Below are 27,978 nucleotides of genomic sequence, written 5' to 3' on the forward strand. Positions count from 1 at the left end.
AAACCATGGGTGTATTTATAGGCTAATGTACTATGTACAGGTTTGATCAAAAATTACAACGTGTTGAACTGATTTGAATGAATGATTATGGCTTAACGCCACATCGGCAATATTTCAGCCACATCGTGGCGACGAACTGATTTGAAGAAAGTCATTATTTTGCGGAACGACAAGTTTGTCATTGTATGATATATTGTCACATTGTTGCGCCTGTAAACAGGCCAAGCAGAACTTTGTCCGTGTCAATCTCTACACGAAGCAGCCCGGCATTTTCTACGGCTGTCCAGAGGGACTTTATTCCTTTTCTGTCAAGTGTGTTAAATATCAAGACAGAGCTAATAAGTTTTCAGAAGAATTATTTAAAGAAACACTTCTATCTCCGCGTGTCTACAGTGGCTGGGCATAATGCCCTAGTGAGTAAATCCAATGTTGTTATAAATGGAACGACGTGGTCCATTATGCCCGCGTCGTCAGTTTACCTGAATCTGACGGCCCACTGGGCACCGGATGAAATGTCAGATGACACTATCGAGGCAGCTTTGAAACCCTATGGTGAATGCCTGGGTGTGACGAAACCCAGATTTTCAGACCCGGAGCTCTCACATGTTCGGACAGGTATTCGGATTTACAGATTTAGGTGTCACAAAGTTCGTTATGTACCAAATTTTATTAATTTCGGTGGTGACATTGTTATGTTTACCTACCCCGGGCAAACTTATGAATGTCGGAAGTGTGGCCAAAAATCACACAAGGCGGCAGAGTGTAGAGCACTGTGGTGTTCTAACTGCGACGGTTTCTCCCCCCATGAGAATCCTCATACAGAGAAGGACTGTACAAATCCATGCCGAATGTGTGACTCAGGGCTTCATACGGTCAGTGACTGTTGTGCGAGAGCAATGTCGTACGCGGCGCGAGTTAAGGGAAACCTACCGACTATGCGCCAGTACAATAAGGAAGACGCCTTAAAACAAGATGACATTGATGTTGACGTCAGCGACGATGAAGACCCATTCAACGCACCTGCTATGGAACTGGTTCAAGACAGCGAGGAGAACGAAGACGAAATCGACGGGAATGGTGACGACAGCGCCGATGAAGACGTCAGCGACGACACCGAGTCTGATAAGGAGATGGACGTCCGGGAGAATACTAAGAACACCGAAGAAGTGGATGTTGGTGATAATGAAACGTCATCAGCTGTCCCAAGGGTGAAGAATGTGGTCGTGGCTGACGTGCACGCTCCCGACGTGCGTTCACCAGTCCCAGTCGAGGAAAAGCGAGCTAAGTTGGACAATGGCAGTACAGCCGAAGAGGCAGCGTCATCTATCCCGCCCAGTTCTCATCCTACTGATTATGATGGTGTTGATGCCGATCAGTCGTCAGACTGTATGACGCCGACCCCATCTCAGGAGGGGGACACCATGCTTCTGGAATACAGGAAAAGAAAATCGCTTGCTTCTCGTGCGAGGCAGCGAATGAAAAGAGACAAATGATTTGTAGCGTAATTAGGACTCTCTTATTTGACCACAATGGGTATGTACGCTCTACCTTTACTTACTTGTATAATGAGCTTAAATAATATTCGTTTTGGGACTTTAAACATTAATGGTTTACGGGATCCGTCTAAACAAGAACATGTCAAGCAATTTGTTTTCGATAAAGGAATTGATGTACTATTCTTACAGGAAACACACTTCGAAAACTATAATGACACTAAATATTTGCAAATCCCGGGCGATGCAAGGTGGGCGTATGGGTCAAATCGAAGTTGTGGGGTGGGAATAATTATTAGGTATACGGTAGACTGCTTTATACGGAAAATACAGAGGTGCCCTAACGGTCGCTACATAAGCCTTAGGGTTGAGCTCAACAACACTGCTTTAAACCTTGTTTGTGTATATGCCCCTAATAATCCAAAGGAAAGAAAAGAGTTTATTTCTAATCTAGATAATGTGATGCAGGGCAGTGAGTTGGTTATTATGGGTGGGGATTTTAATTGTGTTGAGAGCATTGAATTAGATAGAGCTGGCTGTGCCACTAATGTAAGGAATGATGGAGTGGACGAAATTAATAATTTGAAAAGAGATTTTGGTATTTGTGATATTTTTAGGAAACTGCATCCGGATAAGAATTGTTACACGTGGTCTAGGCGCCAGTGTGCCAGTAGATTGGATAGATTTTATATCCCTAACGCTGTGTTTAAGTATGTAACCCAGTGTGATGCTGTACATGTGTCTTTTTCTGATCATTCGTGTTTGTTTTTTGATATCTCTTTTGAAGATGTCATTTCATGGGGGCCGTTCTACTGGAAGTGTAATACTTCTGTGTTAAATGACACGGAGCTTGTTGATGATATTAAATCCGTCTTCCATGATATTTTCTCTGTCTGTACAACTGGTCATGCAGATCTAATAGACAGATGGGAGACATTTAAAAGGGAATGTAAAGATAGGATTCGGAGTTACTGTAAGGAAAAATCTATGAACAAAAAACGTGATTTGTTGGTACTTGAACAAGAATTAAATGCGTTGAAATCTAGTCCAATCATTAACTGTGAGCGTATTGACAATGTGAAAAAGACTCTAAATGCCCTTTATAAGTCGAATCATGCGGGAGCGGTTATCCGTGCTAAAGCTGTTCATTTTGATCAGGGAGAAAAACCAACCAAATATTTCATTAGACGAGAAGTTGGTAGGGGCAGAAAGAAGATGATCAAAAGTATTACTTGTCATAGTGATTCTTCAATATCCCATGAATCTCAGGAAGGCATTGCTAAGTGTATAAGGTCGTATTATATGAAATTGTATACTGAACAAGATACTGACTCCTCCATTCAAGATGAGTTCTTGTCATCGCTTCCGATGTTAAATGACGATTGTAAAACTGCCTGCGAAGGCCTTTTGACTGAACAGGAGTTGTTTTTTGCAGTAAAAAATATGTCTAAAAACCGTTCGCCGGGATGCGACGGTTTGCCAGCAGAGTTTTATGTACAATTTTGGCCACTGTTTTCGGGTGTGTTTACGGATGTAGTTAATCACTGTTTTAACTTGGGTAGATTAAGTAATTCACAGCGTTCTGGGTTAATCACACTATTATGTAAGGACCCCGACAATGCCGAAAGCATAAAAAACTGGAGGCCAATTAGCTTACTAAATGTAGATTATAAGATTGTTTCTAAAGCTTTGTGCAATCGGTTAAAAAATGTGATCGATACAATTGTACTTCAGAATCAGACATGTGGAATACCAGGCCGAAGTATTTTTGACAACCTTCACTTATTACGAAATACATATGATTATGTTGAACAAAAAGATTTAAAAGGATGCTTTCTTAACTTAGACCAGGAGAAAGCCTTTGACAGAGTAGACTGGTCATTTTTGTTCAAATGTTTAGAGAAATTTAACTTCGGACCCGACTTTTGTAAGTGGGTGCAATTATTATATACTGACATTACAAGTAGTGTTATTGTGAACGGGCACATAACAGAAGAATTTAAACTGAGTCGAGGTGTCCGACAGGGTTGTTCTTTGTCACCATTATTGTATGTTTTGTCCTTAGAGCCCTTTATAGCCGCCATTAGAAACAATGACGAAATTAATGGTGTACGGTTACCCGGCACAAATAAGGAAACAAGAGTGTCGGCATTTGCAGATGATACGACTGCAATTTTATCTGAAGAGAGTTCTGTTCCGCATGTAATTAAACTAGCAGAAAGTTATGGAAAAGCCTCAGGAGCAAAACTCAACTTGTTGAAAAGCACGGTTCTTCCCATTGGTAACTGGGACGAAACTAACGTGCACAGTGGTGGGCTTAACATCACTACAAATTCAAAGATTTGTGGGGTATTTTTTGGACCAGATCAAACAGAACTCAATTCTGAGCGAGTTTTAAGTAAAGTAAAGAAACATGTATCAGCATGGAATGGAAGATATTTGACCCTACGGGGGAGGTCTGTCTTAATTAATACAGTTGCTTTAGCTGTTTTATGGTTTTCTGCACAGTGTACTCTGTTGCCACCTAAATGTGTCAATCAGTGTTCCCAAACTGTGTTCAGATTTTTGTGGGATAACAAGCCCGAAAGTTTGAAGAGAGTTGTCGTACATAATAAAATAGGGAATGGAGGTCTAAACGTACATAATATAGATTGTAAAATAAAAGCACTTGTTACTCGGCATGTTTTAAAATTAATTCATGGAACAACAGCGGAATGGAAATACTTTGCCATCTATTGGTTGGGTTTACCCCTAAGACATGCTTGTCGTGAATTCTGTCGTTCCAATGTCCCACATTCTGAAAACATTCCACCTTTTTATAGACTGGCCTTGAGCGCCTGGAGAGAATTTACCACAGGTGTACAGCAACCTGTAACATTGTGTTCAAGCAGGTATATTTATGAATATTTTGTAACAAAAATAGTACATTGTCCAAGAGCAATGGTGTCTATGCCGCATTTGGACTGGGTTAGAATATGGAAAACTGTTTTTCATCAATTCTTAGATCACAATTTGGTCAACTTCAGTTACAAGTTGGTTCATGACATTTTGCCCGTTAAGGAAAAACTTCTTAGGAGAAATGTAGCCACCGATGATTTGTGTGTTTTTTGCTCCCTGTCTGAAACTCGGCAACATCTGTTTGTACAATGTAAAATCGTTCAGGATGTGTTTAATGACTTTAACCGGATATTTGTTTTGTTTGCGAACTACCTACCAAATATGGACTCGGAAACATTAATTTACAAGGTAATCAATTCCACCTTTAACCAGGAAGTTAGAGCTGTGATGGTGTATGTCATATGTGTTCTTCAGTTTAGTATTTGGTGTGCACGCAACGACATAATATTTCAGGGAAAAAACAGGGATTCTGTTGCTATTGTTAAGGCCGCCAAAGGAATAATTAAAACCCGTATTCATGTTGACTTTTTTCGACTAGACAGGCCATCTTTCGAGAAAATCTGGTGTATAAACAAAGTCTTCTGTACATTACGGAATGATAAATTAGTGTATTTATTGAAATGAGCAGCTAATGTGCAATTGTTCTATTCACAAAGCAGTCATCTTTTCTGTGATATTTTATTTTAATTAAGACTGCCTTGTGATTTCAAAAGTTTGTGATAGCCGGGTATTGTGAAATCTTGTGTATTTGATGACAATCTGGGAATAAATTCAACAATTTTCAAAAAAAAAAAAAAAAAAGATAGGTTAGGAAAATCGCTGTTGAGGTCAAATCAGTTTTTGCAAATAACATTTCCTACTGATTTCATTTGACTTAGTTGAGAAGGATTTTGCAAACCATCGGTGTATTTATAGGCTAGTTGTCATTTCTGAGAGAAAACAGATGGCTTTGTTTGCATATTACTGTCAAAGAAATACGAACGGATTGTTTTTCCTTGACATGGATTTTCAGCGAATCCTTGTTCTTGCGTCAAATATTTACAACGAAGCGATAGCTCAGTTGGTAGAGCGGAGGACTGTAGCGGAAATGAAAGTTGATATCCTTAGGTCGCTGGTTCGATTCCGGCTCGACGGAATTTAGGTTGCTCTAATTTTTTTTATCCTCGTTACGTGTTAAAACTCCAATCGTGTACAAATTAACTGACATGAGGTTGCAAGATGTTGATAGCATAGTACGGTGGCCGAATAGTTATGGCGTTGGACTTAAGTTCCAATGGACAAGAGTCCGCGTGGGTTCGAACCCCACCCGTACTAGTTTGTTTCATTTTAATTCAAGAATTACTGTAGGAATTTTCTCTACTTTCAACCTGACTGAGAAAAGCGACACAGCTATCTATACTTTTTTTAACGTCATACAGTTTTCTGTGTGGTGTGCTTAAAATGAGGTGGACAGTGAGAAGAAACATACCGATAAGTTTAGAAAATCGCAGTTGAGGTCAAATCAGTTTTTGGAAATAACATTTCCTGCTGATTTCATTTGACTTAGTTGAGAAGGATTTTGCAAACCATGGGTGTATTTATAGGCTAATGTACTATGTACAGGTTTTGATAAAAAATTACAACATGTGTTGAACTGATTAGAAGACAGTCACTATCTTGCGGAACGACAAGTTTGTCATTGTATGATTTATTGTCACAAGTATTAGATTCATTTGTATGAGCTAAATGTGCCCCAAAGAAAGTAAAATACTTATTTTTTTATAGAAACTATTACAAGATTTATCTTTGTAAAGTGGTTTGTTTTGTGAGACTGTGCATTGATTTCCTAGAATTACAGTCTTTTCTTTGAAAATGTTTTTTGATCCAAAGAAAGGAATGTTTAGTTGTCATTTCTGAGAGAAAACAGATGGCTTTGTTTGCATATAACTGTCAAAGAAATACGAACGGATTGTTTTTCCTTGACATGGATTTTCAGCGAATGCTTGTTCTTGCGTCAAATATTTAGCACGAAGCGAAAGCAATCCGTCGATAGCTCAGTTGGAAGAGCGGAGGACTGTAGCGGAAATGAAAGTTGATATCCTTAGGTCGCTGGTTCGATTCCGGCTCGACGGAACTTCGGTTTTTTTTTTTATCCTCGTTACGTGTTAAAACGTGTCACGCGTACAAATTATCTGACATGAGGTTGCTAGATGTTGAAAGCATAGTACGGTGGCCGAGTGGTTAAGGCGTTGGACTTAAGTTCCAATGGACAAGAGTCCGGGTGGGTTCGAACCCCACCCGTACTGGTTTGTTTAATTTTGATTAAAGAATTACTGTAGGAACTTTCTCTACTTTCAACCTGACTGAGGAAAGCGACACAGATGTCTATACTTCTTTTAACGTCATACAGTTTTCTGTGTGGCGTGCTTAAAATGAGGTGGACAGTGAGAAGAAACATACCGATAGGTTAGGAAAATCGCAGTTGAGGTCAAATCAGTTATTGGAAATAACATTTCCTGCTGATTTCATTTGACTTAGTGGAGAAGAATTTTACAAAACAATGGTGTATTTATAGGCTAATGTACTATGTACAGGTTTTGATCAAAAATTACAACGTGTTGAACTGATTTGAAGACAGTCATTATTTTGCGGAACGACAAGTTTGTCATGGTATGATATATTGTCACAAGTATTAGATTCATTTGTATGAAATAAATGTGCCCCAAAGAAAGTAAAATACTTATTTTTTTGTAGAAACTATTACAAGATTTAGCTTTGTAAAGTGGTTTGTTTTGTGAGACTGTGCATTGATTTTATAGAATTACAGTCTTTTCTTTGAAAATGTTTTTTGATCCAAAGAAAGGAATGTTTAGTTGTCATTTCTGAGAGCAAACAGATGGCTTTGTTTGCATATTACTGTCAAAGAAATACGAACGGATGGTTTTTCCTTGACATGGATTTTCAGCGAATGCTTGTTCTTGCGTCAAATATTTAGCACGAAGCGAAAGCAATCCGTCGATAGCTCAGTTGGTAGAGCGGAGGACTGTAGCGGAAATGAAAGTTGATATCCTTAGGTCGCTGGTTCGATTCCGGCTCGACGGAACTTCGGTTTTTTTTTATCCTCGTTACGTGTTAAAACGTGTTACGCGTACAAATTACCTGACATGAGGTTGCTAGATGTTGAAAGCATAGTACGGTGGCCGAGTGGTTAAGGCGTTGGACTTAAGTTCCAATGGACAAGAGTCCGCGTGGGTTCGAACCCCACCCGTACTAGTTTGTTTCATTTTGATTAAAGAATTACTGTAGGAATTTTCTCTACTTTCAACCTGACTGAGGAAAGCGACACAGATGTCTATACTTTGTTTAACGTCATACAGTTTTCTGTGTGGCGTGCTTAAAATGAGGTGGACAGTGAGAAGAAACATACCGATAGGTTAAGAAAATCGCAGTTGAGGTCAAATCAGTTATTGGAAATAACATTTCCTGCTGATTTCATTTGACTTAGTGGAGAAGGATTTTGCAAACCATCGGTGTATTTATAGGCTAATGTACCATGTACAGGTTTTGATCAAAAATTACAACGTGTTGAACTGATTTGAAGACAGTCATTATTTTGCGAAACGACAAGTTTGTCATTCTATGATATATTGTCACAAGTATTAGATTCATTTGTATGAAATAAATGTGCTCCAAAGAAAGTAAAATACTTATTTTTTTTACAGAAACTATTACAAGATTTAGCTTTGTAAAGTGGTTTGTTTTGTGAGACTGTGCATTGATTTCCTAGAATTACAGTCTTTTCTTTGAAAATGTTTTTTGACCCAAATGAGGGAATGTTTAGTTGTCATTTCTGAGAGAAAACAGATGGCTTTGTTTGCATATTACTGTCAAAGAAATACGAACGGATGGTTTTTCGTTGACATGGATTTTCAGCGAATGCTTGTTCTTGCGTCAAATATTTACAACGAAGCGAAAGCACTCCGTTGATAGCTCAGTTGGTAGAGCGGAGGACTGTAGCGGAAATGAAAATTGATATCCTTAGGTCGCTGGTTCGATTCCGGCTCGACGGAATTTAGGTTGCTCTATTTTTTTTATCCTCGTTACGTGTTAAAACTCCAATTGTGTACAAATTACCTGACATGAGGTTGCAAAATGTTGATAGCATAGTACGGTGGCCGAGTGGTTAAGGCGTTGGACTTAAGTTCCTATGGACAAAAGTCCGCTTGGGTTCGAACCCCACCCGTACTAGTTTGTTTCATTTTGATTAAAGAATTACTGTAGGAATTTTCTCTACTTTCAACCTGAGTGAGGAAAGCGACACAGATGTCTATACTTTGTTTAACGTCATACAGTTTTCTGTGTGGTGTGCTTAAAATGAGGTGGACAGTGAGAAGAAACATACCAATAGGTTAGGAAAATCGCTGTTGAGGTCAAATCAGTTATTGGAAATAACATTTCCTGCTGATTTCATTTGACTTAGTGGAGAAAGATTTTGCAAACCATCGGTGTATTTATAGGCTAATGTACCATGTACAGGTTTTGATCAAAAATTACAACGTGTTGAACTGATTTGAAGACAGTCATTATTTTGCGGAACGACAAGTTTGTCATGGTATGATATATTGTCACAAGTATTAGATTCATTTGTATGAAATAAATGTGCCCCAAAGAAAGTAAAATGCTTATTTTTTTAGAAACTATTACAAGATTTAGCTTTGTAAAGTGGTTTGTTTTGTGAGACTGTGCATTGATTTCATAGAATTACAGTCTTTTCTTTGAAAATGTCTTATGGTCCAAAGGAAGGAATGTTTAGTTGTTATTTCTGAGGGAAAACAGATGGCTTTGTTGGCATATTACTGTCAAAGAAATACGAATGGATTGTTTTTCGTTGACATGGATTTTCAGCGAATCCTTCTTCTTGCGTCAAATATTTAGCACAAAGCGAAAGCAATCCGTCGATAGCTCAGTTGGTAGAGCGGAGGACTGTAGCGGAAATGAAAATTGATATCCTTAGGTCGCTGGTTCGATTCCGGCTCGACGGAATTTAGGTTGCTCTATTTTTTTTTATCCTTGTTACTTGTTAAAACTCCAATCGTGTACAAATTAACTGACATGAGGTTGCAAAATGTTGATAGCATATAGTACGGTGGCCGAGTGGTTAAGGCGTTGGACTTAAGTTCCAATGGACAAAAGTCCGCTTGGGTTCGAACCCCACCCGTACTAGTTTGTTTCATTTTGATTAAAGAATTACTGTAGGAATTTTCTCTACTTTCAACCTGACTGAGGAAAGCGACACAGATGTCTATACTTTGTTTAACGTCATACAGTTTTCTGTGTGGCGTGCTTAAAATGAGGTGGACAGTGAGAAGAAACATACCGATAGGTTAGGAAAATCGCTGTTGAGGTCAAATCAGTTATTGGAAATAACATTTCCTGCTGATTTCATTTGACTTAGTGGAGAAGGATTTTGCAGATCATCGGTGTATTTATAGGCTAATGTACCATGCACAGGTTTTGATCAAAAATTACAACGTGTTGAACTGATTTGAAGACAGTCATTATTTTGCGGAACGACAAGTTTGTCATTCTATGATATATTGTCACAAGTATTAGATTCATTTGTATGAAATAAATGTGCCCCAAAGAAAGTAAAATGCTTATTTTTTTAGAAACTATTACAAGATTTAGCTTTGTAAAGTGGTTTGTTTTGTGAGACTGTGCATTGATTTCATAGAATTCCAGTCATTCCTTTGAAAATGTTTTTTGGTCCAAAGGAAGGAATGTTTAGTTGTTATTTCTGAGGGAAAACAGATGGCTTTGTTTGCATATTACTGTCAAAGAAATACGAACGGATGGTTTTTCCTTGACATGGATTTTCAGCGAATCCTTGTTCTTGCGTCAAATATTTACAACGAAGCGAAAGCACTCCGTTGATAGCTCAGTTGGTAGAGCGGAGGACTGTAGCGGAAATGAAAGTTGATATCCTTAGGTCGCTGGTTCGATTCCGGCTCGACGGAATTTAGGTTGCTCTATTTTTTTTTATCCTCGTTACGTGTTAAAACTCCAATCGTGTACAAATTAACTGACATGAGGTTGCAAAATGTTGATAGCATAGTACGGTGGCCGAGTGGTTAAGGCGTTGGACTTAAGTTCCTATGGACAAGAGTCCGCTTGTATTCGAACCCCACCCGTACTAGTTTGTTTCATTTTGATTAAAGAATTACTGTAGGAATTTTCTCTACTTTCAACCTGACTGAGGAAAGCGACACAGATGTCTATACTTTGTTTAACGTCATACAGTTTTCTGTGTGGCGTGCTTAAAATGAGGTGGACAGTGAGAAGAAACATACCGATAGGTTAGGAAAATCGCTGTTGAGGTCAAGTCAGTTATTGGAAATAACATTTCCTGCTGATTTCATTTGACTTAGTGGAGAAGGATTTTACAAAACAATGGTGTATTTATAGGCTAATGTACTATGTAAAGGTTTTGATCAAAATTTACAACGTGTTGAACTGATTTGAAGACAGTCATTATTTTGCGGAACGACAAGTTTGTCATGGTATGATATATTGTCACAAGTATTAGATTCATTTGTATGAGCTAAATGTGCCCCAAAGAAAGTAAAATAGTTATTTTTTTATAGAAACTATTACAAGATTTATCTTTGTAAAGTGGTTTGTTTTGTGAGACTGTGCATTGATTTCCTAGAATTACAGTCTTTTCTTTGAAAATGTTTTTTGACCCAAATGAGGGAATTTTTAGTTGTCATTTCTGAGAGAAAACAGATGGCTTTGTTTGCATATTACTGTCAAAGAAATACGAACGGATTGTTTTTCGTTGACATTGATTTTTAGCAAATCCTTGTTCTTGCGTCAAATATTTAGCACGGAGCGAAAGGAATCCGTCGATAGCTCAGTTGGTAGAGCGGAGGACTGTAGCGGAAATGAAAGTTGATATCCTTAGGTCGCTGGTTCGATTCCGGCTCGACGGACTTCGGTTTTTTTTATCCTCGTTACGTGTTATAACGTGTTACGCGTACAAATTACCTGACATGAGGTTGCTAGATGTTGAAAGCATAGTACGGTGGCCGAGTGGTTAAGGCGTTGGACTTAAGTTCCAATGGACAAGAGTCCGCGTGGGTTCGAACCCCACCCGTACTAGTTTGTTTCATTTTCATTAAAGAATTACTGTAGGAATTTTCTCTACTTTCAACCTGACTGAGGAAAGCGACACAGATGTCTATACTTTGTTTAACGTCATACAGTTTTTTGTGTGGCGTGCTTAAAATGAGGTGAACAGTGAGAAGAAACATACCGATAGGTTAGGAAAATCGCTGTTGAGGTCAAATCAGTTATTGGAAACATTTCCTGCTGATTTCATTTGACTTAGTTGAGAAGGATTTTGCAAACAATCGGTGTATTTATAGGCTAATGTACCATGTACAGGTTTTGATAAAAAATTACGACGTGTTGAACTGATTTGAAGACAGTCATTATTTTGCGGAAGGACAAGTTTGTCATTCTATGATATATTGTCACAAGTATTAGATTCATTTGTATGAAATAAATGTGCCCCAAAGAAAGTAAAATGCTTATTTTTTTAGAAACTATTACAAGATTTATCTTTGTAAAGTTGTTTGTTTTGTGAGACTCTGCATTGATTTTATAGAATTACAGTCTTTCCTTTGAAAATGTTTTTTGGTCCAAAGGAAGGAATGTTTAGTTGTTATTTCTGAGGGAAAACAGATGGCTTTGTTTGCATATTACTGTCAAAGAAATACGAACGGATGGTTTTTCGTTGACATGGATTTTCAGCGAATGCTTGTTCTTGCGTCAAATATTTAGCACGAAGCGAAAGCAATCCGTTGATAGCTCAGTTGGTAGAGCGGAGGACTGTAGCGGAAATGAAAGTTGATATCCTTAGGTCGCTGGTTCGATTCCGGCTCGACGGAATTTAGGTTGCTCTGTTTTTTTTTATCCTCGTTACGTGTTAAAACTCCAATCGTGTACAAATTACCTTACATGAGGTAGCAAGATGTTGATAGCATAGTACGGTGGCCGAGTGGTTAAGGCGTTGGACTTAAGTTCCAAATGGACAAGAGTCCGCGTGGGTTCGAACCCCACCCGTACTAGTTTGTTTCATTTTAATTCAACAATTACTGTAGGAATTTTCTCTACTTTCAACCTGACTGAGGAAAGCGACACAGATGTCTATACTTTGTTTAACGTCATACAGTTTTCTGTGTGGCGTGCTTAAAATGAGGTGGACAGTGAGAAGAAACATACCGATAGGTTAAGAAAATCGCTGTTGAGGTCAAATCAGTTATTGGAAATAACATTTCCTGCTGATTTCATTTGACTTAGTGGAGAAGGATTTTACAAAGCAATGGTGTATTTATAGGCTAATGTACTATGTACAGGTTTTGATCAAAAATTACAACGTGTTGAACTGATTTGAAGACAGTCATTATTTTGCGGAACGACAAGTTTGTCATGGTATGATATATTGTCACAAGTATTAGATTCATTTGTATGAAATAAATGTGCCCCAAAGAAAGTAAAATACTTATTTTTTTTATAGAAACTGTTACAAGATTTAGCTTTGTAAAGTGGTTTGTTTTGTGAGACTGTGCATTGATTTTATAGAATTACAGTCTTTTCTTTGAAAATGTTTTTTGATCCAAAGAAAGGAATGTTTAGTTGTCATTTCTGAGAGAAAACAGATGGCTTTGTTTGCATATTACTGTCAAAGAAATACGAACGGATTGTTTTTCCTTGACATTGATTTTCAGCGAATCCTTGTTCTTGCGTCAAATATTTACAACGAGGCCAAAGCAATCCGTCGATAGCTCAGTTGATAGAGCGGAGGACTGTAGCAGAAATGAAAGTTGATATCCTTAGGTCGCTGGTTCGATTCCGGCTCGACGGACTTCGGTTTTTTTTTTATCCTCGTTACGTGTTAAAACTCCAATCGCATACAAATTACCTGACATGAGGTTGCAAGATGTTGATAGCATAGTACGGTGGCCGAGTGGTTAAGGCGTTGGACTTAAGTTCCAATGGACAAGAGTCCGCGTGGGTTCGAACCCCACCCGTACTAATTTGTTTCATTTTGATTAAAGAATTACTGTAGGAATTTTCTCTACTTTCAACCTGACTGAGGAAAGCGACACAGATGTCTATACTTTTTTTAACGTCATACAGTTTTCTGTGTGGCGTGCTTAAAATGAGGTGGACAGTGAGAAGAAACATACCGATAGGTTAGGAAAATCGCTGTTGAGGTCAAATCAGTTATTGGAAATAATATTTCCTGCTGATTTCATTTGACTTAGTGGAGAAGGATTTTGCAGATCATCGGTGTATTTATAGGCTAATGTACTATGTACAGGTTTTGATAAAAAATTACAACGTGTTGAACTCATTCGAAGACAGTCATTATTTTGCGGAACGACAAGTTTGTCATTGTATGATATATTGTCACAAGTATTAGATTCATTTGTATGAGCTAAATGTGCCCCAAAGAAAGTAAAATACTTATTTTTTTATAGAAACTATTACAAGATTTATCTTTGTAAAGTGGTTTGTTTTGTGAGACTGTGCATTGATTTCATAGAATTACAGTCTTTTCTTTGAAAATGTTTTTGGTCCAAAGAAAAGAATGTTTAGTTGTCATTTCTGAGAGAAAACAGATGGTGTTGTTTGCATATTACTGTCAAAGAGATACGAATGGATTGTTTTTCCTTGACTTGGATTTTCAGCGAATCCTTGTTCTTGCGTTAAATATTTAGCACGGAGCGAAAGGAATCCGTCGATAGCTCAGTTGGTAGAGCGGAGGACTGTAGCGGAAATGAAAGTTGATATCCTTAGGTCGCTGGTTCGATTCCGGCTTGACGGAACTTCGGTTTTTTTATCCTCGTTACGTGTTAAAACTCCAATCGTGTACAAATTAACTGACATGAGGTTGCTAGATGTTGATAGCATAGTACGGTGGCCGAGTGGTTAAGGCGTTGGACTTAAGTTCCAATGGACAAGAGTCCGCGTGGGTTCGAACCCCACCCGTACTAGTTTGTTTTATTTTGATTAAAGAATTACTGTAGGAATTTTCTCTACTTTCAACCTGACTGAGGAAAGCGACACAGATGTCTATACTTTGTTTAACGTCATACAGTTTTCTGTGTGGCGTGCTTAAAATGAGGTGGGCAGTGAGAAGAAACATACCGATAGGTTAAGAAAATCGCTGTTGAGGTCAAATCAGTTATTGGAAATAACATTTCCTGCTGATTTCATTTGACTTAGTGGAGAAGGATTTTACAAAACAATGGTGTATTTATAGGCTAATGTACTATGTACAGGTTTTGATCAAAAATTACAACGTGTTGAACTCATTTGAAGACAGTCATTATTTTGCGGAACGACAAGTTTGTCATGGTATGATATATTGTCACAAGTATTAGATTCATTTGTATGAAATAAATGTGCCCCAAAGAAAGTAAAATACTTATTTTTTTTATAGAAATAATTACAAGATTTAGCTTTGTAAAGTGGTTTGTTTTGTGAGACTGTGCATTGATTTTATAGAATTATAGTCTTTTCTTTGAAAATGTTTTTTGATCCAAAGAAAGGAATGTTTAGTTGTCATTTCTGAGAGAAAACAGATGGCTTTGTTTGCATATTACTGTCAAAGAAATACGAACGGATTGTTTTTCCTTGACATTGATTTTCAGCGAATCCTTGTTCTTGCGTCAAATATTTACAACGAGGCCAAAGCAATCCGTCGATAGCTCAGTTGGTAGAGCGGAGGACTGTAGCAGAAATGAAAGTTGATATCCTTAGGTCGCTGGTTCGATTCCGGCTCGACGGACTTCGGTTTTTTTTTATCCTCGTTACGTGTTAAAACTCCAATCGCATACAAATTACCTGACATGAGGTTGCAAGATGTTGATAGCATAGTACGGTGGCCGAGTGGTTAAGGCGTTGGACTTAAGTTCCAATGGACAAGAGTCCGCGTGGGTTCGAACCCCACCCGTACTAATTTGTTTCATTTTGATTAAAGAATTACTGTAGGAATTTTCTCTACTTTCAACCTGACTGAGGAAAGCGACACAGATGTCTATACTTTTTTTAACGTCATACAGTTTTCTGTGTGGCGTGCTTAAAATGAGGTGGACAGTGAGAAGAAACATACCGATAGGTTAGGAAAATCGCTGTTGAGGTCAAATCAGTTATTGGAAATAACATTTCCTGCTGATTTCATTTGACTTAGTGGAGAAGGATTTTGCAGATCATCGGTGTATTTATAGGCTAATGTACTATGTACAGGTTTTGATAAAAAATTACAACGTGTTGAACTCATTCGAAGACAGTCATTATTTTGCGGAACGACAAGTTTGTCATTGTATGATATATTGTCACAAGTATTAGATTCATTTGTATGAGCTAAATGTGCCCCAAAGAAAGTAAAATACTTTTTTTTTATAGAAACTATTACAAGATTTATCTTTGTAAAGTGGTTTGTTTTGTGAGACTGTGCATTGATTTCATAGAATTACAGTCTTTTCTTTGAAAATGTTTTTTGGTCCAAAGAAAAGAATGTTTAGTTGTCATTTCTGAGAGAAAACAGATGGTGTTGTTTGCATATTACTGTCAAAGAGATACGAATGGATTGTTTTTCCTTGACTTGGATTTTCAGCGAATCCTTGTTCTTGCGTCAAATATTTAGCACGGAGCGAAAGGAATCCGTCGATAGCTCAGTTGGTAGAGCGGAGGACTGTAGCGGAAATGAAAGTTGATATCCTTAGGTCGCTGGTTCGATTCCGGCTTGACGGAACTTCGGTTTTTTTATCCTCGTTACGTGTTAAAACTCCAATCGTGTACAAATTAACTGACATGAGGTTGCTAGATGTTGATAGCATAGTACGGTGGCCGAGTGGTTAAGGCGTTGGACTTAAGTTCCAATGGACAAGAGTCCGCGTGGGTTCGAACCCCACCCGTACTAGTTTGTTTCATTTTGATTAAAGAATTACTGTAGGAATTTTCTCTACTTTCAACCTGACTGAGGAAAGCGACACAGATGTCTATACTTTGTTTAACGTCATACAGTTTTCTGTGTGGCGTGCTTAAAATGAGGTGGGCAGTGAGAAGAAACATACCGATAGGTTAAGAAAATCGCTGTTGAGGTCAAATCAGTTATTGGAAATAACATTTCCTGCTGATTTCATTTGACTTAGTGGAGAAGGATTTTACAAAGCAATGGTGTATTTATAGGCTAATGTACTATGTACAGGTTTTGATCAAAAATTACAACGTGTTGAACTCATTTGAAGACAGTCATTATTTTGCGGAACGACAAGTTTGTCATGGTATGATATATTGTCACAAGTATTAGATTCATTTGTATGAAATAAATGTGCCCCAAAGAAAGTAAAATGCTTATTTTTTTTATAGAAACTATTACAAAATTTAGCTTTGTAAAGTGGTTTGTTTTGTGAGACTGTGCATTGATTTCATAGAATTACAGTCTTTTCTTTGAAAATGTTTTTTGATCCAAAGAAAGGAATGTTTAGTTGTCATTTCTGAGAGAAAACAGATGGCTTTGTTTGCATATTACTGTCAAAGAAATACGAACGGATTGTTTTTCCTTGACATGGATTTTCAGCGAATCCTTTTTCTTGCGTCAAATATTTACAACGAGGCCAAAGCAATCCGTCGATAGCTCAGTTGGTAGAGCGGAGGACTGTAGCGGAAATGAAAGTTGATATCCTTAGGTCGCTGGTTCGATTCCGGCTCGACGGACTTCGATTTTTTTTTCATTCTCGTTACGTGTTAAAACTCCAATCGCAGACAAATTACCTGACATGAGGTTGCAAGATGTTGATAGCATAGTAAGGTGGCCGAGTGGTTAAGGCGTTGGACTTAAGTTCCAATGAACAAGAGTCCGCGTGGGTTCGAACACCACCCGTACTAATTTGTTTCATTTTGATTAATGAATTACTGTAGGAATTTTCTCTACTTTCAACCTGACTGAGGAAAGCGACACAGATGTCTATACTTTGTTTAACGTCATACAGTTTTCTGTGTGGCGTGCTTAAAATGAGGTGGACAGTGAGAAGAAACATACCGATAGGTTAAGAAAATCGCTGTTGCGGTGAAATAAGTTATTGGAAATAACATTTCCTGCTGATTTCATTTGACTTAGTGGAGAAGGATTTTGCAAACCATCGGTGTATTTATAGGCTAATGTACCATGTACAGGTTTTGATCAAAAATTACAACGTGTTGAACTGATTTGAAGACAGTCATTATTTTGCGGAACGACAAGTTTGTCATTCTATGATATATTGTCACAAGTATTAGATTCATTTGTATGAAATAAATGTGCCCCAAAGAAAGTAAAATACTTATTTTTTTATAGAAACTATTACAAGATTTATCTTTGTAAAGTGGTTTGTTTTGTGAGACTGTGCATTGATTTCCTAGAATTACAGTCTTTTCTTTCAAAATGTTTTTTGATCCAAAGGAAGGAATGTTTAGTTGTTATTTCTGAGGGAAAACAGATGGCTTTCTTTGCATATTACTGTCAAAGAAATACGAACGGATGGATTTTCCTTGACATGGATTTTCAGGAATCACTGTAGCGGAAATGAAAGTTGATATCCTTAGGTCGCTGGTTCGATTCCGGCTCGATGAAATTTACGTTTCTTTATTTTTTTTTATCCTCGTTACGTGTTAAAATTCCAATCGTGCACAAATTAACTGACATGAGGTTGCAAGATGTTGATAGCATAGTACGGTGGCCGAATAGTTACGGCGTCGGACTTAAGTTCCAGTGGACAAGAGTCCGCGTGGGTTCGAACACCACCCGTACTAGTTTGTTTCATTTTAATTCAACAATTACTGTAGGAATTTTCTGTACTTTCAACCTGACTGAGGAAAGCGACACAGCTGTCTATACTTTTTTTAACGTCATACAGTTTTCTGTGTGGTGTGCTTAAAATGAGGTGGACAGTGAGAAGAAACATACCGATAAGTTTAGAAAATCGCAGTTGAGGTTAAATCAGTTATTGGAAATAACATTTCCTGCTGATTTCATTTGACTTAGTGGAGAAGGATTTTGCAAACCATCGGTGTATTTATAGGCTAATGTACTATGTACAGGTTTTGATCAAAAATTACAACGTGTTGAACTGATTTGAAGACAGTCATTATTTTGCGGAAGGACAAGTTTGTCATTGTATGATATATTGTCACAAGTATTAGATTCATTTGTATGAGCTAAATGTGCCCCAAAGAAAGTAAAATACTTATTTTTTTATAGAAACTATTACAAGATTTATCTTTGTAAAGTGGTTTGTTTTGTGAGACTGAGCATTGATTTCATAGAATTACAGTCTTTTCTTTGAAAATGTTTTTTGGTCCAAAGAAAGGAATGTTTAGTTGTCATTTCTGAGAGAAAACAGATGGCTTTGTTTGCATATTACTGTCAAAGAAATACGAACGGATGGTTTTTCCTTGACATGGATTTTCAGCGAATGCTTGTTCTTTCGTCAAATATTTAGCATGAAGCGAAAGCAATCCGTCGATAGCTCAGTTGGTAGAGCGGAGGACTGTAGCGGAAATGAAAGTTGATATCCTTAGGTCGCTGGTTCGATTCCGGCTCGAAGGAACTTAGGTTTCTTTATTATTTTTTTTTATCCTCGTTACGTGTTAAAACTCCTATCGCGTACAAATTAACTGACATGAGGTTGCAAGATGTTGATAGCATAGTACGGTGGCCGAGTGGTTAAGGCGTTGGACTTAAGTTCCAATGGACGGGGAGTCGATGGAGAGATGGGCGTGGAGTGAACACATGGTTTTTTCCAGCGCAACAAATCGGTGGCATCCTTAGGTATAGTGACTGTTTTTGTACAATATTTTTGTGCCATACTGTTGACTAGACTTAGCTGATTTCGAGGGTGTCTTTATTTGTGGGATTTGGGCCGTGGCCCAGTCAAAATTGATGATAATGTCGAAGCCTGTTTATTTCCCTGTTTTGAACAAGCCGGACAGACCATTGTCAATAGCTATGTCTACACGTAGCAGTGTAAGCTTTTTATCTGCTGTCCAAAGAGACTTTATTGTTGCTTTGTCAAGTGTGATTAACATTAAATCTGACTTAGTGTGTTTTCAAAACAATTACCTGAAGAAGATTTTCTATGTTCGTGTTGCCACACAGGCTGCACATAGTGCTCTGTTGAAGCAGGAAAAGTTTGTTCTTGGTGACACCGTATGGAATATTACCCCGGCCAGTTCTGTGTTTATGAACCTTACTGCTCACTGGGCCCCTCATGAAATATCCGATGATTTGATAGCGTCCGCTTTGAAACCATACGGAGAGTGCCTTAGTGTTACGAAACCACGGTTTTCTTACAAGGAATTTGCGGGCGGGCGAACTGGTATTCGAGTATATCGGTTCAGGTGTCACAAAACGCGGTATGTGCCAAACTTTATTAACCTGGGGGGTGAGGTAGTAATGTTTACATACACTGGGCAAAGTGATGATGTTGACGTAGATAGTGATGGTGATGGTGATAGTCGTGATGGTGATGATGATGATAACGAAGAAATGGGCGCAGATGACGAAACTGAGATTGACGCTACCAGAGCGGAGGATGATCCATTGGGTGACATGGAGTGTGACAGAGGTACGCGCGTTGTACCTAATGTCACCAAAGACGGTGATGGTGTGACCAGAGATTTGTCTGGGGCGATAGAAGTCGAGGCGGAAGTCCACTGCGTGCGATCTCCAGAGCCCGTTGAACAAAAGAGAGCAAAACTGGACAATGAACCGGAGGGGACGTCATCGACATTATGGAGCACTCTACCGTCGGATTGCGTAATGCAGGGGGACTCGGACATATCTGAAATCATGACACCCACCCCCTCTCAAGGTACTGATAAAATGTTATTAGAGTATCGGCGCAGGAAATCTTTTCGCCTCTCGTTCGAGAGCGCGTAAAGACAATGAATAGATTTTACTAGGATTTGTTAATGGATATGCTCCCACATGAACAATGGGTATGTACCTTCATATTTTTCTTATCTGTTTAATGTCTCTCGTATCTAACATACGTTTTGGCACTTTAAATGTTAATGGCCTGCGCGCTCTTACAAAGCAGGAGCAAGTACAACAATTTGTTTTTGATAACAATATTGATATTTTGTTCTTACAAGAAACACATTTTCAAGATTATAAGGACGCTAGGAATTTTAAAATTCCAGGGGATGCTAGGTGGGCCTACGGGTCAAGTAAAAGTTGTGGGGTAGGGATTGTGATCAGATACACCGTTGACTGTGTAATACGTAATGTCGTTAGATGTCCTAACGGGCGTTACATAAGTGTTAAAGTGACAATTAATGACACGGCTCTTAATCTGGTATGTATATATGCTCCTAATAATCCACAGGATAGGAAAGAATTCATTTCTAACCTAGACAGTGTAATGCGTGGGAGTGAATTAGTCATTCTTGGTGGGGATTTTAACTGCGTTGAAAATATTATATTGGATAGAAATGGGTCTGCAAATAATGTGAGAAATGTTGGTATTGATGAGATTAATAGTATTAAATATGATTTTGAGGTTGGTGATATTTTTAGGAAGTTTCATCCGGACAACCGGTGCTACACCTGGTCAAGAGGCCAGTGCGCTAGTCGGCTTGATAGATTCTACCTTCCTAATGCTGTTCAGAGTTATGTAACCTTTTGTGATGTTAAACATGTCTCCTTTTCTGATCATTCTTGTGCTATTGTTGATGTAAATTTTACGGATGTAATTACTTGGGGTCCGTTTTATTGGAAATGTAACACTTCTGTTTTGAATGACGATGAACTTGCTGTACAAATAAATGATGTCTTTGTAAGTATTTTTCTGATTGTGACATTTGTGATGATACCTTAGTGGACAGGTGGGAGGCTTTCAAAAAAGATTGTAAATATGTAATACGTAATTATTGTTCCCAAGTTTCATTAAGGAAAAAGAGCCAGTTGTTGGATCTACAAGATGAATTGAATGTATTAAAGACAAACCCTGTTGTAAATAGTGATAAGATTGATAATATAAAGAAGACTATTAATTGTTTAAATAGAGACAGACATGCGGAATCGGTTATTAGGGCTAAGGCTGTTCACTTTGATAAGGGGGAAAAGCCTACGAAGTATTTTATTAGGAGGGAAGTGGGGAGGGGAAAAAAGAAAATGATAAAGGAAATTAGGTGTCATGGGAATGAGTCTCGGTCCCATAAATCCCAGCATGAAATTGCTAAATGTATCAGGTTATATTACAAACAATTGTACAGTAAGCAGGATACTGATTTTGTGTGTCAAGACGCGTTTCTATCAGAATTACCGAAATTAAATGATAATTGTAAAGCTCTTTGTGAGGGCGCATTGACGGAACAAGAGCTCTTGTTTGCTGTAAATAATATGTGTAATTACCGTTCGCCTGGTTGTGATGGCTTACCGGCCGAGTTTTATGTAACGTTCTGGCCTCTGATTGGCAATGTATTTACTGAAGTTGTCAATTTTTGTTTTCGCTCCGGCAGTTTAAGTCCGTCCCAGCGGAGTGGTCTTATCACATTGCTATGTAAGGACCCCAATAATGCAACGGACATAAGGAATTGGAGGCCTATTAGTTTACTGAACGTAGATTATAAAATTGTGTCAAAAGCTTTATGTAATCGTTTAAAATCTGTTATTGACAACGTGGTTAATCAGAACCAAACTTGTGGAATACCAGGTCGTAGTATATTCGACAATTTACATCTTTTACGTAATGTCTACGATTACGTGGAACAGAAAGATTTGAAGGCATGCTTTTTAAATTTAGATCAGGAGAAGGCTTTTGACAGGGTAGATTGGTCCTTTTTGTTCAAATGTTTAGAGATGTTTAATTTTGGGCCCCAATTTTGTGCATGGGTTAAATTACTGTACACAAATATCTCCAGCAGTGTGATTGTAAATGGACACATAAGTGAACAATTTAGTTTAAATAGAGGAGTCCGCCAGGGGTGTTCCCTATCTCCACTGTTGTACGTTTTATCTTTAGAGCCGTTTATATCGGCGCTTAGGAAGTCCAGTGTGATTAATGGTGTTGCCATGCCGGGAACAACTAAGCAGGCTAAGGTTTCTGCCTTTGCGGATGACACTACGGCAGTTCTCTCAGATGAAAGTTCCGTGCAAGAAGTGGTTACTTTGACAGAAAATTACGGCAGGGCATCTGGGGCAAAACTGAATCTGTCCAAGACCACTGTCCTACCTATTGGAAATTGGGATAGTTCGTTAGTGCCTGATTTAGGGTTGAATACTGTTCAGAATTCCAAAATTTGTGGAATTTTTTTTGGAAAAGACCAGGCGGAACTCAACTGTACTCGTGTCTTAAATAAAGTTAAGAAAAATATAACTTCTTGGTGTGGAAGATATTTAACTCTTAGGGGGAGGGCTGTACTAATTAACACTGTCGCCCTAGCGGTTTTATGGTTCACAGCACAATGTACTTTGTTACCTGCTAAATGTGTCACTCAATGTACGCAGATAGTATTTAAATTTTTGTGGAATAATAAGCCTGAGAGTTTAAAGCGGGTTGTTGTACACAATAAATTTAAGAGTGGAGGTTTAAATGTTCATAATGTTGAGTGCAAAGCGAAAGCTTTAGCCGTACGACATGTATTAAAATTGGTTTATGGTACTTAGGCCGACTGGAAATATTTTGCGATTTACTGGTTAGGTTTATCTTTGAGGAGTGTTTGTCCTGAATTTGCCAGGCACAGTGTCCCACACTCAGAACGTAACACACCCTTCTACCAGTTTGCGATAAATGCTTTTAAGGAATTCTATAGTGGTCAAACGTTACCTTCTGTGATGTACCCTAGTAAAGTTATTTATGATCAGCTTGTCACGAAAGCCTTACAGGCACCACGGGTGATGTTAACATTTCCCCAGTTGAGATGGGATGTTGTTTGGAAAACGGTGTTCCACAAGTTTTTAGATCATAACTTGATCAATTTCTGTTTTAAGCTTGTTCATGATATTTTGCCCGTCAAAGAAAGACTACTGAGGCGTAATATCGCCACTGACGACTCCTGTGTATTTTGTTCTGGTTCGGAAACACAGGACCATTTGCTTGTTCAATGTCATATTGTCTCTCAGGTGTTCCGGGAATTCAGCTGGGTGTTTGTTCTTTATGGTCGCGTTTTGCCGAGTCTTGACAAGGACACACTAATTTACAAATCACTTAATTTTCCTCTTAGTCCGGAAGTAAGGGCTGTTGTGTTATATATAATTACAGTGTTACAATTTTGCACTTGGTGTGCAAGAAACCAAGTGGTGTTTCAAAATGAGCAAAGAGATGCAAGTACGATCGTTGCCGTGGCCAAAGGTATGATTAAGACAAGAGTTCATGTTGATTTCTATCGGTTAAATCGGTCACTGTTTAAAAAGTATTGGTGTCACAACAAAATCTTCTGTAGGGTAGACAATGACAAGCTAGTTTATCTACTCCGCTAACAAAGTGATTTGATGATTACAAGAGTCACACAGCAGTCCCAACTTGTCTGTGATCTGTTTTGTTTTTAAGTGGGCTACGCTGTGAATCTCAATATTATTCTGTTACTGATATGTCATTGTGTATGTATGTTTTCGTAAACGTTTATTGGGAATAAATTCAATCTTTGAAAAAAAAAAAAAAGTTCCAATGGACAAGAGTCCGCGTGGGTTCGAACCCCACCCGTACTAGTTTGTTTCATTTTGATTAAAGAATTACTGTAGGAATTTTCTCTACTTTCAACCTGAGTGAGAAAAGCGACACAGCTGTCTATACTTTGTTTAACGTCATACAGTTTTCTGTGTGGTGTGCTTAAAATGAGGTGGACAGTGAGAAGAAACATACCGATAAGTTAAGAAAATCGCAGTTGAGGTCAAATCAGTTATTGGAAATAACATTTCCTGCTGATTTCATTTGATTTAGTGGAGAAGGATTTTGCAAACCATCGGTGTATTTATAGGCTAATGTACCATGTACAGGTTTTGATCAAAAATTACAACGTGTTGAACTGATTTGAAGACAGTCATTATTTTGCGGAACGACAAGTTTGTCATTCTATGATATATTGTCACAAGTATTAGATTCATTTGTATGAAATAAATGTGCCCCAAAGAAAGTAAAATGCTTATTTTTTTTAGAAACTGTTACAAGATTTAGCTTTGTAAAGTGGTTTGTTTTGTGAGACTGTGCATTGATTTCATAGAATTACAGTCTTTTCTTTGAAAATGTTTTTTGGTCCAAAGGAAGGAATGTTTAGTTGTTATTTCTGAGGGAAAACAGATGGCTTTGTTTGCATATTACTGTCAAAGAAATACGAACGGATGGTTTTTCCTTGACATGGATTTTCAGCGAATGCTTGTTCTTGCGTCAAATATTTAGCACGAAGCGAAAGCAATCCGTCGATAGCTCAGTTGGTAGAGCGGAGGACTGTAGCGGAAATGAAAGTTGATATCCTTAGGTCGCTGGTTCGATTCCGGCTCGACGGAACTTCGGTTTCTTTATTTTTTTTTATCCTCGTTTCTTGTTAAAACTCCAATCGTGTACAAATTAACTGACATGAGGTTGCAAGATGTTGATAGCATAGTACGGTGGCCGAGTGGTTAAGGCGTTTGACCTAAGTTCCAATGGACAAGAGTGCGCGTGGGTTCGAACCCCACCCGTACTAGTTTGTTTCATTTTAATTCAACAATTACTGTAGGAATTTTCTCTACTTTCAACCTGAGTGAGGAAAGCGACACAGCTGTCTATACTTTGTTTAACGTCATACAGTTTTCTGTGTGGCGTGCTTAAAATGAGGTGGACAGTGAGAAGAAACATACTGATAGGTTAAGAAAATCGCTGTTGAGGTCAAATCAGTTATTGGAAATAACATTTCCAGCTGATTTCATTTGACTTAGTCGAGAAGGATTTTACAGAACAATGGTGTATTTATAGGCTAATGTACTATGTACAGGTTTTGATCAATAATTACAACGTGTTGAACTGATTTGAAGACAGTCATTATTTTGCGGAACGACAAGTTTGTCATTCTATGATATATTGTCACAAGTATTAGATTCATTTGTATGAGCTAAATGTGCCCCAAAGAAAGTAAAATGCTTATTTTTTTATAGAAACTATTACAAGATTTAGCTTTGTAAAGTGGTTTGTTTTGTGAGACTGTGCATTGATTTCCTAGAATTACAGTCTTTTCTTTGAAAATGTTTTTGGTCCAAATAAAGGAATGTTTAGTTGTCATTTCTGAGAGAAAAGAGATGGCTTTGTTTGCATATTACTGTCAAAGAAATACGAACGGATTGTTTTTCCTTGACTTGGATTTTCAGCGAATGCTTGTTCTTGCGTCAAATATTTAGCACGGAGCGAAAGGAATCCGTCGATAGCTCAGTTGGTAGAGCGGAGGACTGTAGCGGAAATGAAAGTTGATATCCTTAGGTCGCTGGTTCGATTCCGGCTTGACGGAACTTCGGTTTTTTTTTATCCTCGTTACGTGTTAAAACTCCAATCGTGTACAAATTAACTGACATGAGGTTGCAAGATGTTGATAGTATAGTACGGTGGCCGAGTGGTTAAGGCGTTGGACTTAAGTTCCAATGGACAAAAGTGCGCGAGGGTTCGAACCCTACCCGTACTAGTTTGTTTCATTTTAATTCAACAATTACTGTAGGAATTTTCTCTACTTTCAACCTGAGTGAGGAAAGCGGCACAGCTGTCTATGCTTTGTTTAACGTCATACAGTTTTCTGTGTGGCGTGCTTAAAATGAGGTGGACAGTGAGAAGAAACACCGATAGGTTAAGAAAATCGCTGTTGAGGTCAAATCAGTTATTGGAAATAACATTTCCTGCTGATTTCATTTGACTTAGTGGAGAAGGATTTTACAAAACAATGGTGTTTTAATAAGCTAATGTACCATGTACAGGTTTTGATCAAAAATTACAACGTGTTGAACTGATTTGAAGACAGCCATTATTTTGCGGAACGACAAGTTTGTCATTGTGTGATATATTGTCACAAGTATTAGATTCATTTGTATGAGTTAAATGTGCCCCAAAGAAAGTAAAATACTTATTTTTTTATAGAAACTATAACAAGATTTAGCTTTGTAAAGTGGTTTGTTTTGTGAGACTGTGCATTGATTTCATAGAATTACAGTCTTTTCTTTGAAAATGTTTTCTGGTCCAAAGAAAAGAATGTTTAGTTGTCATTTCTGAGAGAAAACAGATGGCTTTGTTTGCATATTACTGTCAAAGAAATACGAAGGGATTGTTTTTCCTTGACATGGATTTTCAGCGAATCCTTGTTCTTGCGTCAAATATTTAGCACGAAGCGAAAGCAATCTATCGATAGCTCAGTTGGTAGAGCGGAGGGCTGTAGCCGATTAAGGTGCCAATTAACTGACATGAGGTTGCAAGATGTTGATAATATAGTACGGTTAAGGCGTTGGACTTAATTTCCAATGGACAAGAGTCCGCGTGAGTTCGAACCCCACCCGTACTAGTTTGTTTTATTTCGATTAAAGATTCACTCTAAGAATTTTCTCTACTTTCAACCTGAGTGAGGAAAGCGACGCAGCTCTGTGTACTTTGTTTAACGTCATACAGTTTTCTGTGTGGTGTGCTTAAAATGAGGTGGACAGTGAGAAGAAACACCGATAGGTTAAGAAAATCGCTGTTGAGGTCAAATCAGTTATTGGAAATAACATTTCTTGCTGATTTCATTTGACTTGGTGGAGTAGGATTTTGCAAACCAATGGTGTATTTATAGGCTAATGTACTATTTACAGGTTTTGACCAAAAATTACAACATGTGTTGAACTGATTAGAAGACAGTCATTATTTTGCAGAAGGACAAGTTTGTCATTGTATGATATATTGTCACAAGTATTAGATTCAAACAAATACGGGGCCTCCGTGGCTCAGTCGTTTAGCGCGCTAGCGCAGGGTAATGACCCAGGAGCCTCTCACCAATGCGGTCGCTGTGAGTTCAAGTCCAGCTCATGGTGGCTTCCTCTCTAGCCATAAGTGGGAATGTCTGCCAATAACCTGCGGATGGTCGTGGGTTTCCCCCAGGCTCTGCCCGGTTTCCTCCCACCATAATGCTAGCCACCGCCGTAAAAGTGAAATATTCTTGAGAACGGCGTAAAACACCAATCAAAAAAAAAAAAATCAGACAAATACAAACGGATGGTTTCTCCTTGACATGGATTTTGTGTGGACTGACCGTCTTACTTGCCTGTGTACCTAAAGGAGCTGAGAAATACGAGCTAACAATTGTGGACAAAGCATCGGGTGGTTTGCTGGGTGATGGATTTAAAACTGACGGTGAATTTTGTGCCTGTACTGGTGTGACAGAAAATTCTTGTCTGGTCTTTTTGCACTTATTCGCATATGTGCAAGATGATGAAATAGTGAAGAAACTGTAGAATTTTTGCGTGGAAGTCCTTTTAGATATTACAAGGAAAGTTTCCTCTGGCACCAAAGTGACTGACGGCACGAGGTACGCGAAAGTCAAGTTCCCTCAGAATGTAAAATCTCTG

At 38.2% G+C, this 27,978-nt stretch overlaps 30 non-coding genes across 30 annotated transcripts; all 30 read left to right on the top strand.

Moving 5' to 3' along the window:
- Positions 1–5,439: 5,439 nt before the first annotated feature.
- Trnay-gua (transfer RNA tyrosine (anticodon GUA)) lies at positions 5,440–5,524 on the top strand. The gene is given in 2 exon segments: positions 5,440–5,473; positions 5,491–5,524. It is a non-coding gene; the product is annotated as a tRNA-Tyr (tRNA).
- A 98-nt stretch (positions 5,525–5,622) lies between these two features.
- Positions 5,623–5,705, top strand: Trnal-uaa (transfer RNA leucine (anticodon UAA)). The gene has a single exon. It is a non-coding gene; the product is annotated as a tRNA-Leu (tRNA).
- Positions 5,706–6,413: 708 nt separating this feature from the next.
- Positions 6,414–6,503, top strand: Trnay-gua (transfer RNA tyrosine (anticodon GUA)). The gene is given in 2 exon segments: positions 6,414–6,450; positions 6,468–6,503. It is a non-coding gene; the product is annotated as a tRNA-Tyr (tRNA).
- Positions 6,504–6,593: 90 nt separating this feature from the next.
- Positions 6,594–6,676, top strand: Trnal-uaa (transfer RNA leucine (anticodon UAA)). Its single transcript has one exon. It is a non-coding gene; the product is annotated as a tRNA-Leu (tRNA).
- Positions 6,677–7,382: 706 nt separating this feature from the next.
- Positions 7,383–7,472, top strand: Trnay-gua (transfer RNA tyrosine (anticodon GUA)). The gene is given in 2 exon segments: positions 7,383–7,419; positions 7,437–7,472. It is a non-coding gene; the product is annotated as a tRNA-Tyr (tRNA).
- Positions 7,473–7,560: 88 nt separating this feature from the next.
- Trnal-uaa (transfer RNA leucine (anticodon UAA)) lies at positions 7,561–7,643 on the top strand. Its single transcript has one exon. It is a non-coding gene; the product is annotated as a tRNA-Leu (tRNA).
- Positions 7,644–8,350: 707 nt separating this feature from the next.
- Trnay-gua (transfer RNA tyrosine (anticodon GUA)) lies at positions 8,351–8,440 on the top strand. The gene is given in 2 exon segments: positions 8,351–8,387; positions 8,405–8,440. It is a non-coding gene; the product is annotated as a tRNA-Tyr (tRNA).
- Positions 8,441–8,535: 95 nt separating this feature from the next.
- Trnal-uaa (transfer RNA leucine (anticodon UAA)) lies at positions 8,536–8,618 on the top strand. Its single transcript has one exon. It is a non-coding gene; the product is annotated as a tRNA-Leu (tRNA).
- Positions 8,619–9,322: 704 nt separating this feature from the next.
- On the top strand, positions 9,323–9,412 carry Trnay-gua (transfer RNA tyrosine (anticodon GUA)). The gene is given in 2 exon segments: positions 9,323–9,359; positions 9,377–9,412. It is a non-coding gene; the product is annotated as a tRNA-Tyr (tRNA).
- A 98-nt stretch (positions 9,413–9,510) lies between these two features.
- Trnal-uaa (transfer RNA leucine (anticodon UAA)) lies at positions 9,511–9,593 on the top strand. The gene has a single exon. It is a non-coding gene; the product is annotated as a tRNA-Leu (tRNA).
- A 704-nt stretch (positions 9,594–10,297) lies between these two features.
- Positions 10,298–10,387, top strand: Trnay-gua (transfer RNA tyrosine (anticodon GUA)). The gene is given in 2 exon segments: positions 10,298–10,334; positions 10,352–10,387. It is a non-coding gene; the product is annotated as a tRNA-Tyr (tRNA).
- Positions 10,388–11,272: 885 nt separating this feature from the next.
- On the top strand, positions 11,273–11,362 carry Trnay-gua (transfer RNA tyrosine (anticodon GUA)). The gene is given in 2 exon segments: positions 11,273–11,309; positions 11,327–11,362. It is a non-coding gene; the product is annotated as a tRNA-Tyr (tRNA).
- Positions 11,363–11,448: 86 nt separating this feature from the next.
- Positions 11,449–11,531, top strand: Trnal-uaa (transfer RNA leucine (anticodon UAA)). The gene has a single exon. It is a non-coding gene; the product is annotated as a tRNA-Leu (tRNA).
- A 701-nt stretch (positions 11,532–12,232) lies between these two features.
- Trnay-gua (transfer RNA tyrosine (anticodon GUA)) lies at positions 12,233–12,322 on the top strand. Its single transcript is given in 2 exon segments — positions 12,233–12,269; positions 12,287–12,322. It is a non-coding gene; the product is annotated as a tRNA-Tyr (tRNA).
- A 96-nt stretch (positions 12,323–12,418) lies between these two features.
- Trnal-uaa (transfer RNA leucine (anticodon UAA)) lies at positions 12,419–12,502 on the top strand. The gene has a single exon. It is a non-coding gene; the product is annotated as a tRNA-Leu (tRNA).
- A 707-nt stretch (positions 12,503–13,209) lies between these two features.
- Positions 13,210–13,299, top strand: Trnay-gua (transfer RNA tyrosine (anticodon GUA)). The gene is given in 2 exon segments: positions 13,210–13,246; positions 13,264–13,299. It is a non-coding gene; the product is annotated as a tRNA-Tyr (tRNA).
- An 88-nt stretch (positions 13,300–13,387) lies between these two features.
- Positions 13,388–13,470, top strand: Trnal-uaa (transfer RNA leucine (anticodon UAA)). The gene has a single exon. It is a non-coding gene; the product is annotated as a tRNA-Leu (tRNA).
- A 705-nt stretch (positions 13,471–14,175) lies between these two features.
- Positions 14,176–14,265, top strand: Trnay-gua (transfer RNA tyrosine (anticodon GUA)). Its single transcript is given in 2 exon segments — positions 14,176–14,212; positions 14,230–14,265. It is a non-coding gene; the product is annotated as a tRNA-Tyr (tRNA).
- An 86-nt stretch (positions 14,266–14,351) lies between these two features.
- Positions 14,352–14,434, top strand: Trnal-uaa (transfer RNA leucine (anticodon UAA)). Its single transcript has one exon. It is a non-coding gene; the product is annotated as a tRNA-Leu (tRNA).
- A 707-nt stretch (positions 14,435–15,141) lies between these two features.
- Positions 15,142–15,231, top strand: Trnay-gua (transfer RNA tyrosine (anticodon GUA)). The gene is given in 2 exon segments: positions 15,142–15,178; positions 15,196–15,231. It is a non-coding gene; the product is annotated as a tRNA-Tyr (tRNA).
- An 87-nt stretch (positions 15,232–15,318) lies between these two features.
- Positions 15,319–15,401, top strand: Trnal-uaa (transfer RNA leucine (anticodon UAA)). Its single transcript has one exon. It is a non-coding gene; the product is annotated as a tRNA-Leu (tRNA).
- Positions 15,402–16,106: 705 nt separating this feature from the next.
- Positions 16,107–16,196, top strand: Trnay-gua (transfer RNA tyrosine (anticodon GUA)). The gene is given in 2 exon segments: positions 16,107–16,143; positions 16,161–16,196. It is a non-coding gene; the product is annotated as a tRNA-Tyr (tRNA).
- Positions 16,197–16,282: 86 nt separating this feature from the next.
- Trnal-uaa (transfer RNA leucine (anticodon UAA)) lies at positions 16,283–16,365 on the top strand. Its single transcript has one exon. It is a non-coding gene; the product is annotated as a tRNA-Leu (tRNA).
- A 707-nt stretch (positions 16,366–17,072) lies between these two features.
- Positions 17,073–17,162, top strand: Trnay-gua (transfer RNA tyrosine (anticodon GUA)). The gene is given in 2 exon segments: positions 17,073–17,109; positions 17,127–17,162. It is a non-coding gene; the product is annotated as a tRNA-Tyr (tRNA).
- Positions 17,163–17,250: 88 nt separating this feature from the next.
- On the top strand, positions 17,251–17,333 carry Trnal-uaa (transfer RNA leucine (anticodon UAA)). The gene has a single exon. It is a non-coding gene; the product is annotated as a tRNA-Leu (tRNA).
- Positions 17,334–18,942: 1,609 nt separating this feature from the next.
- On the top strand, positions 18,943–19,032 carry Trnay-gua (transfer RNA tyrosine (anticodon GUA)). Its single transcript is given in 2 exon segments — positions 18,943–18,979; positions 18,997–19,032. It is a non-coding gene; the product is annotated as a tRNA-Tyr (tRNA).
- Positions 19,033–24,840: 5,808 nt separating this feature from the next.
- On the top strand, positions 24,841–24,930 carry Trnay-gua (transfer RNA tyrosine (anticodon GUA)). Its single transcript is given in 2 exon segments — positions 24,841–24,877; positions 24,895–24,930. It is a non-coding gene; the product is annotated as a tRNA-Tyr (tRNA).
- Positions 24,931–25,026: 96 nt separating this feature from the next.
- Positions 25,027–25,109, top strand: Trnal-uaa (transfer RNA leucine (anticodon UAA)). Its single transcript has one exon. It is a non-coding gene; the product is annotated as a tRNA-Leu (tRNA).
- A 705-nt stretch (positions 25,110–25,814) lies between these two features.
- On the top strand, positions 25,815–25,904 carry Trnay-gua (transfer RNA tyrosine (anticodon GUA)). The gene is given in 2 exon segments: positions 25,815–25,851; positions 25,869–25,904. It is a non-coding gene; the product is annotated as a tRNA-Tyr (tRNA).
- Positions 25,905–25,992: 88 nt separating this feature from the next.
- On the top strand, positions 25,993–26,075 carry Trnal-uaa (transfer RNA leucine (anticodon UAA)). Its single transcript has one exon. It is a non-coding gene; the product is annotated as a tRNA-Leu (tRNA).
- The last annotated feature ends 1,903 nt before the right edge of the window (positions 26,076–27,978 follow it).

This window comes from Liolophura sinensis, chromosome 6 (assembly GCF_032854445.1).
Source record: "Liolophura sinensis isolate JHLJ2023 chromosome 6, CUHK_Ljap_v2, whole genome shotgun sequence".
Taxonomy (NCBI): domain Eukaryota; kingdom Metazoa; phylum Mollusca; class Polyplacophora; order Chitonida; family Chitonidae; genus Liolophura; species Liolophura sinensis.